The 12,721-nt window shown below is 42.0% G+C and overlaps 1 protein-coding gene across 9 annotated transcripts in view; it reads left to right on the top strand.

Annotated features, from left to right (window-relative positions):
• CALD1 (caldesmon 1) overlaps window positions 1–12,721 on the top strand; it is a 197,314-nt gene that overhangs the window by 83,877 nt on the left and 100,716 nt on the right. The gene's annotated exons all lie outside the window — the stretch shown is intronic.

Raw genomic sequence — 12,721 nt, 5'->3', positions numbered from 1 at the left:
AGTCACATCAGTTATTTTTTTGCTTGTTAGAATTTGCTGGAATTTTTATTCCATGCATTTGTCTAATAACCAACAGCTGATTATTTGATAGCATTAACAGAGTGCAGTTTATTGAGGCATTGGATGAATCACAGCGCAGATGCAGGGACACCAGAGCCAGCTTAGTGCAGCGACATCTTGGGCTGTATCTCTTTCATGGTGCTATGTGGCTGTTGACAGCTTCCCTGCCAAATCCAGTCTGGTGCTGTGCCCGAGCCAGCCTGGTGCTGGGGAGCCCAGAGCACGGGAAATGCACGACTGATGCACCTGAAGAGCTCTGTGCAGCGGGGGGCTTGCCTCGGTGCCAGAGCTAAGAACAGCTACTAGTACACTAAGATGGCTCTAAGCAAAAAAAGCCATTTGGTGTCTTTACGTCCCTATATATTTGTGTCCTCGCTGTGTTTCTGTGGCCATAATATTACCTCTGACTACCTCAGACTGCACAAACTAGGCTGCAGAATGCAACTAAACTGAAACAATGTGATTTATTGAGCAATTGAATTAATCTTTCTTTTGCTGCTTGACTAAGAGCYGGTAAATCACTAGTTTTAAAAATTTATTACTACGTGTAACAGACATATTCCAACTGAATCATTCAGGGAAGAAGCAATATTAAGAGTGAGAATATGTTATTAGTACACTGGTGTCTAACTACGAATATTAAGAGGCCCTAAGTTTATGCTAGAAGTACTAAGAGAGGCAATATTTAGGCTGAATATCTTACAGACTTTTCAGACTAGCAGTTATCACTGCTAATGCTAAACTGAGAAAGAAAGCGTCTAAAAAGAGACCAGCCTTCAGAGCTGTTTTTTTAAGGTGCCATGCACTGACTTTTGAACATGAAGCAAGATGAAGGGCATTGTTCCTTCCCAGTTGTAAGTGGTGCTCCTCAAAGGAAAGAGGACATCACTAGCGTGASGGTGGGAAACATGCTGCAGTGCATAATTTCAGACAGGTGTAAGTCAGAATGACTTGAAATGGTATTTTGGCCACAGCAGAAATTATCGTACAAACCCTGCATATCTCTCTACAAGGAGTAGAGAAGCTTCTGTATAAGCTGCTGTGGGAGATGGTATAGTGGAAAAACCCAAATCCTATTGAAGATTCAGAAAAGATAGGCTATATGGACACAGAACATCAGGCACATGAGTGAAACGGTGGAGTTGAGGGTGTTGCAAAATACTAATTTCTAATCGTAAATGTCTTAGAGTAACATATGCTTAAAAATAAATACATTTCTAGATGAAAGTTAGGGTCTGATAGCTGTTGTTTTCTTCATCCATTGCTGGTACTGCAGTGGAGCACAAAATAGAAAATTCCAAGTGCTAGTAAGTAGGTTTTGGCCATTTCTGTTGCAAACGTGCAATTTTACTGTCTAACATCTGTTTCTGAAATTATGTGAAGCATTTATTTAAAAGCTGCTTTACCACGAAAGTCTAAGGGCCTAGACAACATCTTGTTTTCATGAGTGTATAGTGGTATGTCAACAAACAGAGGACCATAGATGACATTTAAAGAACAAAACCTGACTACAAGAAGTTCTATATTCTGAGTTGATTTTTTGATAACGTAAAAATCCCTCAGCTAGCTTTCTGGTTTTGGCTGTATCCCTGAAAACCTGGAGTGTCTCCAAAGAGAGTAGACTGTATGAGTATGAAGGCACAGGACTGGTAATAGACACAATCAAAATAAAAATGCACAGGAGATGCTGGAGAATGTGTTTATCGCTAATGTGCGGTAACTATCAACAGGAAAAAGATCACAYGGAAAATTTTAACCACTAGCGCTGTAGCAAGGAAATGATGTGCTATCAGACATAATAGCCACCGAAGTTCTCATCACAGAGAGAGGAATTGTACAGGTGTGATGTCATAACCATAAATTACATCATAGCCTACTACAATGTCATATGCATGAGATCTCATAATAACTTTAATAAGAGATGCTAGCCCTTCAATCTCAGAGTTTAMGTTTACTTTTTTATTCTCTGTAATTACATTACTTGTAATGGAAATAACATTTCCCCTTATTTTGTATTCTGAACTGTTGAGTTCTATTGTTCTGAACTTTATTAAAGTTGCCATGTTCCACTTCACGATGGCTACGTTCAGTGGTGAAATGATGTTGGCTCCTTTGGGCATTTGGGAGAGAGCAGGCCATATATTGTCCTCAGYTTGGCCAGCTGCCTTATGTCCTCTGAGGGAAGAGGAATTTGTGCAGTGACTGAATTACAGTCAAACACTTGGATGTAACTTCAAGAACTCATGGAGGAATGGGAGTGCTGGAGAGCATTCTTCATCCATGTGACAGATAGGAGGGTGAGTTTTCCTCTTGTCAAGTTGCTCAGAGATTTATGGTTTATGATAAGGAAAGTCCCTTTTCTTTAAGTGCCTGCTGTTTTTAGATGCTGATTATGCAAAATGGCTCACAGTCCTTTTCATGCCGTTACCCCTCTGGGTGGCTCATAGCTGCCATCATATTCCTTCTTTGTGTTTCATCTGGCTTAATTCATGAAGGTCAGGAACTGCTTACTTTCTATGGTCATTTAATACCATACTGTGTGAACTCTCTTTGAAGACTCTGAGGACAAACCCACTATTCAATGTGAGTAAAAAAGGCAAAACTTGGTCTCGAAAGTGAGTAAACATTTAGAACTTCCTTCTGCCAGATGCTGGAACATTGAATGCTAGGTTAGTTCTTAATTAGTTGCGTTGATAGTAGGGGTGAGGTGTTAGTAAGATCTGCTGAAATCCATCTCAAAGCAAAGATTTTCCTACTCTTAAAAAAACAAAAACAAAACAAAACACCCCCCCACCCCGCAGATGACCACATTCCCACAAAGACAGAGAAACTAGGATTCATCCCTCACATTGATGGAGGAAAGTCTGTAAGTAATGGTTGTCTTCAGATCTAAGCAGGCTCGAGAACCAACCATATCTAGCTGTGCTTAAGTTTTAAAACTTTGCTTGAGGGGACCAGAATCCCTTTACTTAAATGATTTAATTTTCAAGCAATATGAATCATGCAGCAACTGCACAAACTCTGGCTAGAATATCTTATACATATGTTTGTTCTTTAGGCAGTAAGAAGAGAATACAGAACTGGAGGTCATTTGAGTTACAACTACTTTGGGGGATTTTTTTTTTTTAACATTCCTTCTAACAAATGCAGTTTAAATGAGTTTGTTTATATGGTGTGGAATTGGAAAGGCCCAAACTAACCAGGCTTTACACAATGTGGCCTTCTTCCAAATTAATCTAAAATATTTTAATCCCTCTGGAGTTCCTTTATCCTCTGCATCTGTGCTATAGTGGAGACACATTTTTAACATTTCTTTGAGGAAAATTACCTTTCTTTCCCTCCAACTGTACTCAGCAAGGTCAATGGAGCACTGTTATACGCTATTTAAACATCTGAGATTCATCATATATCTGCACACCAGAAAGAATCATCATAAAAGGTCTAATGAATCCCGACTGTTAGCCAAGCAAGGGAGTCCCCTTACGGATATAGTGTATTAGAAACAAAGAACACATGCAAAATACAGTTTTTACACTTTAGCTTTATACAATTAAGAATTAAGCTGCCCCTAAAGAAGAGGGTGAGGAAGGCTTGTAACCCCAAAACCACTTTGGTAAATCAAACTCTGAGCCAAATTCTGAGGTCGTTGTTTGGACTAAGSTTGTTGCTGGATCTGTGAAGGAATGAGGGACCTTCTTGCCTTGTGAGTCCAGACAGGGCCTAAGCAGGAGCCTGGAGGGGCTTATTGCTCCTGGGGAAGGATAYGCTCTGAGTCACATTCAAGCTCCAAAACTATTTCAGCCTCTGGCTGTGTGCCTATACTTGTTTTTAAGGCCTTTTTGTTTTCTAGTTCAGTAGCAGTTTATGAGACTGAACTCATTTTACTACCTAGGAACTGTAATACTCAGAGAGGACTAGGTGTTTCTTTTTTTTACTATTTCAAGTTTTATATAATTATTTCCAAGACATTTAACAAGCCAGCACTCCTCCTGCAGCTGCCTGTAGTTCCAGTCAATCTGAAATGCCCACACAGAGCAGATACGGCCCTGAGCTTTTGAAGGTTTCATCTGAAACTCCATTTCAGGTTACTCTACGAGTGGTTGAACACCACAATTTATTCTACATTCATTCTTCCTTGGATACTGCTAGGTCATGGTGTTCAGATAGTTTTAACAAAATTCAAACAAGCATTTGAACCTCTGAAAGGTAAAGGTTATGCTGAAAGTTGCAGTTCTATGAATTCACAGGATTTTGCCCCAGATTTCAGCACGTCACTGGAGAAGTACCTTGGAGAATGCTGAGCGACTGGAGCTTCTCTGCCCACATATTCCAGGCTGGTGTTGACTTTGTCCTTAATCCCAGTGTTCTCTACTTTTCCCAAATAAAACATGCAAATAATACTACTCGTTTCCTGCACAAGAGGCTGCAGGACATGGGTTATGTGGTAGCATGCAGTGATAATTGTGGTCTAAACTAAATTATCCATTAAGATCAATCCCCTAGATTGCTTCTGCTTGTGAATGAAGCATCCCACCTACCCCAAGCACCCTCTTCCCATCTCTTCATACAGTCAAAGGTTTTTTGGGACCATTGCAAGCMTTATAGTAATGGAATAAATTCCAAGTGCAGCAGGAGACCACATTGGAGGAAAAACTCATTAAGTGCCAAGGGCATTTCTTTTACTTTTCTTACTGGGACTGGAAAATACTCCCTAAATAATACATCTGGATGTAGAGGAATAGCAAGGGAAAAGATGAAAAACAATCCTTTAAATTCAGTAGGAGCCTACTTTAATGGCTTATTTAATCTGCCAGCTGGCACAGTGTTGACTTCTTGCTACACATACTTTAAGGAGATCTATGTAGTTCTTGGAACTGAGTTCATATTAAGTTGTAGAAACTTAAATATTAATAAATTGGCAGGACTGTTTTTTGGTACTTAATCGAAACCAAGAAACTGCTTAGTCATCTCCAAAGATATTTCTAATTTGTTTTATGTACAATGCCAGAAAAATACAGGCTTGCAGGAATAATATAGATGGTATAAAATCAGATCTGCTCCTAGTATGTGCCCTGTCTGTGTATGTGCTTATCCTTCAGGCTGTGTACTCATAGTTGTTCCCTGTGAAATACTTTGCTTTGGATAGACCATTTTGTTTGTAATCACTGCTTGCAAGAAGTATGTTGTTTATGCTGGTGAAGCTTCTGCAGAACTCCTTTGCCAGGAGAAAAACTGGCACAATCTTTGTGTGGATCTTTGGGGTGTCTTGCCAAGRGGTGTCATTTAATAGGTGCTTTAGGACATATTGCATATATATTTTATGTGACTTTAAGTGTTCATGTGTTTCTTTTTCACCTGGCTTTGTATGAGGGTATACGGATGAGACTGATACGGAGTGCAGACTTCAAGTGTAGTGTCAGCTGCCTATTATTTGCACTGTTTCTTCCTAAAAAGTTAGGGTACATCAGGAAGTATGTCTGGTGTTTTCAATTACTCTCAGCACTGGAAAAGCAAAAGAGAAAAGCTTTAACTGTTGACTAGGTTATCCTTTCAGAGACTGTCTCTTGTTGTACTCTAACTCTTTCTGTYGATTTGAAGATTAGCCAGCCCCCACTGGGGTTTTGGATCCCTAGGGCAGAGATCTCAGGGAAAGGTAGCAGATAATGCACGATACAGAGATTTTTTTTTCATTTATTTTTTGAAGGAAATTTAAACATTTTCCTTTCTGGACCACACAGACATTGTCTGAGGCACTGTTCCTAAAAAAATTAAACAACGGTAAAATTTATTGGCTTGATATAATGCTTAAATGTAACTTTCCCTTGTCACATTCATACAAAGTAGGTGYGTATGCCTGTGTGCTCTCGGTATTAAGCACACGGGATACTGTTAGGGTCACCTGTCTTATTTAATTGACTCTGAGCCAGGCTCAATTGAAGGTTTTTAGTGATTCTGTTCCCCGGCTGTGCTAAACAATACGCAGTCCCATACAACGTTACTGATAGGCGATGTATTGCTCTTACCATATTTGCTGGCAACAAGTGTTTGTGCATGAATGTCTCAACTGTAGTCAGATTATTGTCAAGATTATTTAACAACAGCTCTGCACGAGTCTCACGAGGAGAACTGGAAATACTGTAATTTTGCCGTGTCAGATGTTACGCTGGCTCATGCCCAGGGTGCAAGTGCGTTATGTTGCCAGTCTTGTTTTCTGGTGTAACAAAGCCTCACGGATACTGGGCTTGGTGACACTTGCTCGGGCCAAATTTAGCATACAGAGGAGTCTGAGATGCAAACTTCAAATAGGGAAATGATTTTATGTGCTTTTGTGGTGCCCAGTTTTGAGTTGCCCTATCGAAAGGGCAGGAGTTTTTGTTGCCCTCCTTAACCTGTTTAAAGCTGGCACTGACCTTATGGCTCAGCTCTCAATGAAAATGACAAAGAGCTGCTGCTCAGTAGAGATTAATTGATCCAGGTACTTGGCTAGAACAAGCTGGCTTTCATTTGCTAAAGCAATTTAGAAAGTGTGAACTGGAAAAGCCCAGTACAAATTTATGTTGCTGGCTTCATTCCTGGTGTAATTCCACAGATTTCCACAATGTTCTTCCAACCTGACTTTCAGCTGCACTGTATCTAGCACGGTAAGGTAAGATGCATTCTGTCTGTGCAAATGGAGAGTACAGGTACTGGGAGGGAAGATTAATGAATTAAAGTTCATTAGGACATTCAGAATTTATCATTCATTTCTTCTCAGAATTTATCATTCATTTCTTCTTGAGGAACAGGTTGGTTCAAAATGCTTAATATGTCTTTAGGCACAGCTAGTAAGATTAGCAAACTGAAAAACTTTAAGGGTGTTTTTTTTTTAATATTCCTTTTTTCATTAAAGAATGTGGGGATGACAACTAAAAATTGGTATTGTTATTTATTGCTGGTTCAGCAGAGCAAGCAATGGAGAGCATGCAACCCTCATGTGAATTTATGAAGCATAGTACTATGCAGAGCTGGATCCTAGGACTGCACGTTTTAACAGGAAAAGAAAAAAAGATTGAAAATAAAAAAATGAAGCCACAGTAAGCTGGCTACACTGTATCTTCCTATTATTTTCTATTACTTTTTTATGGCTGACTATGTAGCTTAATATATCATAAATTCGTATTTTAAAATGTGTTCCAGAAAACACATGGAGTTTGCAGTCTAGCTGAGTGAATGCTGCTGTTGGAACTTTACCTTAGACTTGTTTGGACATTTTATTATTTTTAATGGTATTACCTTAGCTTTTTAATTCAGAATCAGAGATATGCAGAGTAAGTGTGTGAACAGAGTGGTAAAATGGTAGTAGCCGATTAGGTTTTACGAGTAAGTTTATACAACGTATCGTTGAAATATTGCTTGTGGGTATGCCGGTCAGCAGGGCTGGTCCAAGAGTAGGATGACACAGGAGCACCAAATGAGAGGGACAGGACCATGTAATAGTGGAGGTGAGAAGTCAGGGAGGCAGAGAGGTAGCTCTGATATTTCAACTCGTTATGGGTTGCTGGCCCTGATCAGCTCCTCGCCTGGGAAGGGGACACCTTTCTCTCGGTGGAGAGGTGAGGATGGAGAGCTGTGTTGCTGCTGCTGCTGGCTTTCTAACCACTCCTGGAGTGGGAAAAATGCTCCTGTGCTTGGATGGAGCAGCACCTTCCTGGGGTGATGCCTGCCCAGCTCTTAGCCAGGACCCTCTGCCAATTGCCAGGGCTGTGGCTGCTGCTCCCTGCTGGAAACAGGGCTAGGTGTGATGGACACCAGTCCACCCTGCCGGGACTTTCTGCTGCCCACGTCACTGGGCAGCTACCTTGGCATGAGGTGAGCTCCTGCGGGTGTTTCTGTCCCTGGCTGCAGCTCCACTACGCCTAGTTCCRGTTTGGGGCTCCCAGATGGGCACTTGTGTCACTGAACATCTGTGTCCTGCTGCGTGGAGATGCCATCCCTCCTTGGCCCCCCAGGAAGCCTCCCCTTCTTCTCTTGGAGAGGTGGCAGTGAGACTGGAGTGCGCAGTGCATCTGTAGCATCTCCTGGCCAAACGCCATCTTGAGGGGACATGAGGTCAGATTAGAGACTAGTGACAAGAATAAGAAAGTTTTTCTTCTCCAGATGAATCTAAAGGCACAAGTTGAGTGGGTGTAATATCGCAGTTTTATTTGTGTAGGCCAGAAACCCAAGAACGACTTTGGCTTAGTTGTGGCTACTTATGTTGCTTGTATGATATTCTCTCTAATGCTCTGATTTTTCCTTTAGTAGAAATCGATGGGAGAATTGGTGTTGCCTTTTATAGGGCAAGAGAAACTACATTTTCCATCTTTAATGTGGCCTTGGTCATGTGAGCTGGAGCTAATCTGTTTTTTGGTGACCCTTGTCTGTCGTTTTTCGTTAGGAAGAAATAAACAGCTGCTAGCTGGAAAGTGCTGGCACAGGCATTAGTTTTCAGTTCTCAGTGATTTCAGTGGGAGATGAAGCTGGCCAACAGCCAGGGTATTGCCAGAAGTTTCAACAGTCAGGCTGCAGATTGGTGACAAAGCCTTCGGGAGGAGTAAATGTATGATGTGGGTATGCTTGTGAGTAGATTAACATGATGAAGCTGAATGTCTTAGTTCGTAAAAGTAGTTAAAAAACCAAGGGTAACTAGTGAATGAATCATAGGTATCCATGCATCTGAATGCAGAGAAAAAGCGAATGTAAGGCAGAGCTTATTTTAGGTCTAAGCACTTCTATAAACTGTTTTGTGGCCCTAAAATCCATTTGATTTCAGAGTATTTTGTCCTTACCAAGTGAGGTCTTATTTTCATTATGTGGAATATTTTTACTCATGATTAAAAAATAGTAAAGGGCATTGCAATTTTCAGCTGCCCTTTATATCTGCAGCAAAGGCTAAATATTTCCTCAGCAATGACAACAAGGAAAGATAATTTGGGGTTTTTGCAAACAAGTCTGCTTTTACGTGTGTGTGTGTGTGTGTGTGTGTGCATACATGTCCATACAACAGGCAGAGGTCTTGCACAAATATATGAGAAGACAAAATAGCCTATACTGGCCTAATCTGAGAGGAAACCAGATTCTGATATGCAGGGGAGGTTCACTGATATTTTGTAGCATGCATTACAGATGAATTTGGCCTGCTAGGGTGGAATACAGTCCTGATTGACGTCTCTGGGAAGTCTGCCAGGGTTTCCAATAGGACCAGAATTTCAACCCTCGTCTGTATACGAATAATATTTCAGTATCTTCTGATCTTTAGGGACAACATATTTGAAATATTTCAGAGGACGCTTGAAGGGGAGAGTCAAAGGTCAATCCTTCTGACATGAGAACCAGTGGCTACGCCAGCAACTTCCAGCTATGTGTTGTTTCTTCCTTTGCCTGCTAATGGGAAACGATAGACAAATGTCACCGAGATCAGGGGTGGGAATACTATATGCAAATCCAGATGTCAAGAGAAAACTCTGCCTGGCCCATATGTCAATGTGCAGTAGGAGAAAGATGAGGAGGGAAGTGGAAGGAGTGGAAATGGCATACCTGCACTCAGCCTGCCTGAGGGAATAAAGACAAACGGGGACTCTCCRTTGCAGCCGACTGCCTTGGAGGTGATAAGTCTGCTGCTGCATACTTGGAAGTGTATTGTAGCATTAGCTGCAGCAAGCTATAAACTTGCTGTCACCTCAGAGTTGATGCAGCTCTGTAATGCTTCTTCCCCAGGGCTGACTGAGCCCAAGGGTAAATTAGACTACGCATATGAGAGATAGACCCAAGCTTCTAGCTTCTGGATGTGTTAAAGGCTACCAAAGCAGATTTATTTAAAGATATGAGTCTTTTAGTTGCAGTGACAAGGAGTAAACTCTTTGGCAGTGAAAATGTCCTACAGAAGCTCCAGGTYGACACTTTCTTGTGGTTCACCCTGCAGCAGCAGGAGCTGCTTGCCTAACACCTGCAAGGAGATGTGTGGCACTCACTCTGGTAACATACGCTGCCCCCAGAGTGGATGCAACCTGWCAGCATCCATTTGAATGAAAAGCCYGGACCATGACATGGTCATGTGGGCTGCCAGTTGTCTGTGGAGTACCATCTGGGATTCCCTCTTCTATGTAATAACTACATGGATGCCTCAGAGATGTTTACTAACATGTTATTAGGCTTAAAAGTGTCTCAGCAGTGTACATAAACTTTGTTGAAATTTGTGTTTTACTCTACGGCAAGCTGAGATGGAAAGAAGTGACTTAGCTTATGCAATAGGCAGAGACTTTAGCAGTCTTGGAGCCTAGAGTTTTTGATTCCCTTTTCTAACTTCTAGGTTGTTCTCTGGCTTCTTCTCATTGAGTGAGCGGTTTGGTCATGTAAATGGAAGTGAAATGTTCTGCGAACAGAAATTTGGACTTTGAACAACCATCAAAGTTTGATTTTATGGAACTAAGTATTAACTGCATTTATTTGGTTGGTTTGCTGGTGATGAATTTTCCTTGGAAGTTCCAAGCAGCATGGTCAGGGAACAAGGCACAGGCCGGATCAGAACAAAACTGTATGTTCACATGACCTAATATGTTTATTTTTCCTTGAGTCCCAAATGGGCTATTCTGTTTGGGAAGAAATAAAGCTGCCTGATGTGTGTGTGTGTGTGTGTGTGTGTGTGTGTGTACAGGAGTTCATTATCTGCAGTGAACACAAATACTCAACCAAGCTTACAGTAACAATTGCAGATGTGGTTACATGAAAGGAACATTAAAAATGAATTTATAGCSCAAAGAAGAGCCTCTTTAAATGTAAGCTTTACTATTGGTAATATATGATTGCCAGCCGTATCCAATATCTCAGATTAAAGAAAGAGCATGCATGGGGTGTGACAAAAGACAAATCAATCAGTTGAATTCCACTTCTCRACTTCCATTGAAGTTGTGCCTGTTCATGAAAGATCTGAAGTGGCCCTGAATGCTTCTAATGCAAAATTGAAAAAGGGAATGAGGAAAATCATTTCCAAACATCTTCTGACAGATTTTCATAGAAAACAGATTTATTTGCTTTGACTGAAGATAGATTAAGGGACTCTAATACTCCTAGATATTACACTAGAATGCTTGTCCTACCTGCATTTCATRGGTGCTAGATTAAACAAGTTGCACTTAGGCATGGTGTGCTTCTTGCTAAGTTGGTCTTAACTGCAGAAGGGGAAATGAACAGGTACTGTATTCACTTTGGGGGTAAGGGGAGGTAGAAGAAAAGGGCAGTGGTAGTCCTAGTGATATAGTGGATGCCATGGCCTGTAGTCAGCTGAAGCAAAATACTCCATACTAGTCACTAGGCCAGTCCTTTACTGACATTTGCCCTCAAGCCAGGGTCTTGGAATAACTGAAATGGTGACAAATGGGAAAATGTCCTAATGGAGTGCAACTCACAGAGCTACCTGCAGGCTCAGTTTATGCTGAGCTTTACGGAGATGCTTGATGCTTCTTGCAGGAACATTGAAAAGGAAGAGGGCAATGACAGAATAATTGCATTCGGTGTTACTACCTGCCCTTGCAGTGAGTACAGGTTAGAAGTCAGAGGACCCRCTGCATGCATGTAGAAGCCCTCTGTGTAGTCAAACTGGATACCTTCCCTTTATTATTCATCTGTAGAAAAGTTTAGAAAAAAATTCCCTTTATCATCTTCATTCAGCTGTTCCCTCCTACAGACATCTCTAGCAGTAGGATCTGGCTCTTTTTAGTGCTGATGTTACAGTTACATCTGGTGGCCATGACTGAAACCAGGGCCTAGTTGTGCTTTAGCGTCTTGCAAACGTGCAGTGAGAATAATTTTCAATTGCTGGAGGTGATAGAAGGAATAACAGACACAAAAATGGCTAAGGCTCAATCTCTAAAGTCATAAAGTAAATCAGTGGYAGACCTGAACAGCAGCATCCACTGTTGCTGTTGTCCAGCCCTGGACACTTGGCAGAGGGCCATATTATCCTGTTAGACTCCCCTTTCTTTGTGTTACTTGAGTTCTCCTGAAAATCTCCAGGCCATCTCTCTTTGCACCATTCCTACCCCTGCGTGCTCAGGACACAAGAGAGAAAGAGGCTAGGAATTGCTCATGATGTCTTTTATGAAGTCCTTGTTTTTACTACTATAGCCCTGCTCTGTGCTTCATTTGGGTCCTAAAATTTCTACCAGTCACCTKCATGAGAGGCAGGTTGGGTGACGAAAGGAGGAGATGCAGCTGGTGCACAGCGCACACAGATGTCTTTAGCTAGATGAGGAAGGAAACAGCCAAAAATCCCTCCTGTTGCAGAGGAACTTGAGGCCAAGTCCCCTCCCGTCCCTGCAGGCTGGCGAGGSTGTTTTCTGCCCTGATTTCCAGAAGCAGAACGGGCCAAACTGCTGAGAGGGGAGCCTGGCAGAAGAGGTCTCTGAGCCGCGCTCGCTTGCAGGGGCGGTAAGCGCAGCTTGCCGTCTGCCTACCAGCTGTCTGAGTGAAGGCTGCTCCGGGCATTCGTATCGCCGGCGCAGCGAGTGATGCCGGCTGAAGGAAATGGGCCTGGCTCGCCGGCTGTTTGTGTCTGGAGGTCACCGAGAGGAAACCTGCAATTGTTTCATTGTGCTGGGAGGGGAAGCGAAGCGGCCTGCGTTCGCAGGACGCCGTCAGCAGACGC

Source organism: Rhea americana, unplaced genomic scaffold (genome assembly GCF_003343005.1).
Source record: "Rhea americana isolate MKP2758 unplaced genomic scaffold, rheAme1 scaffold_9, whole genome shotgun sequence".
Lineage (NCBI taxonomy): Eukaryota > Metazoa > Chordata > Aves > Rheiformes > Rheidae > Rhea > Rhea americana.
This window is presented reverse-complemented; position numbering and strand designations above follow the sequence as displayed.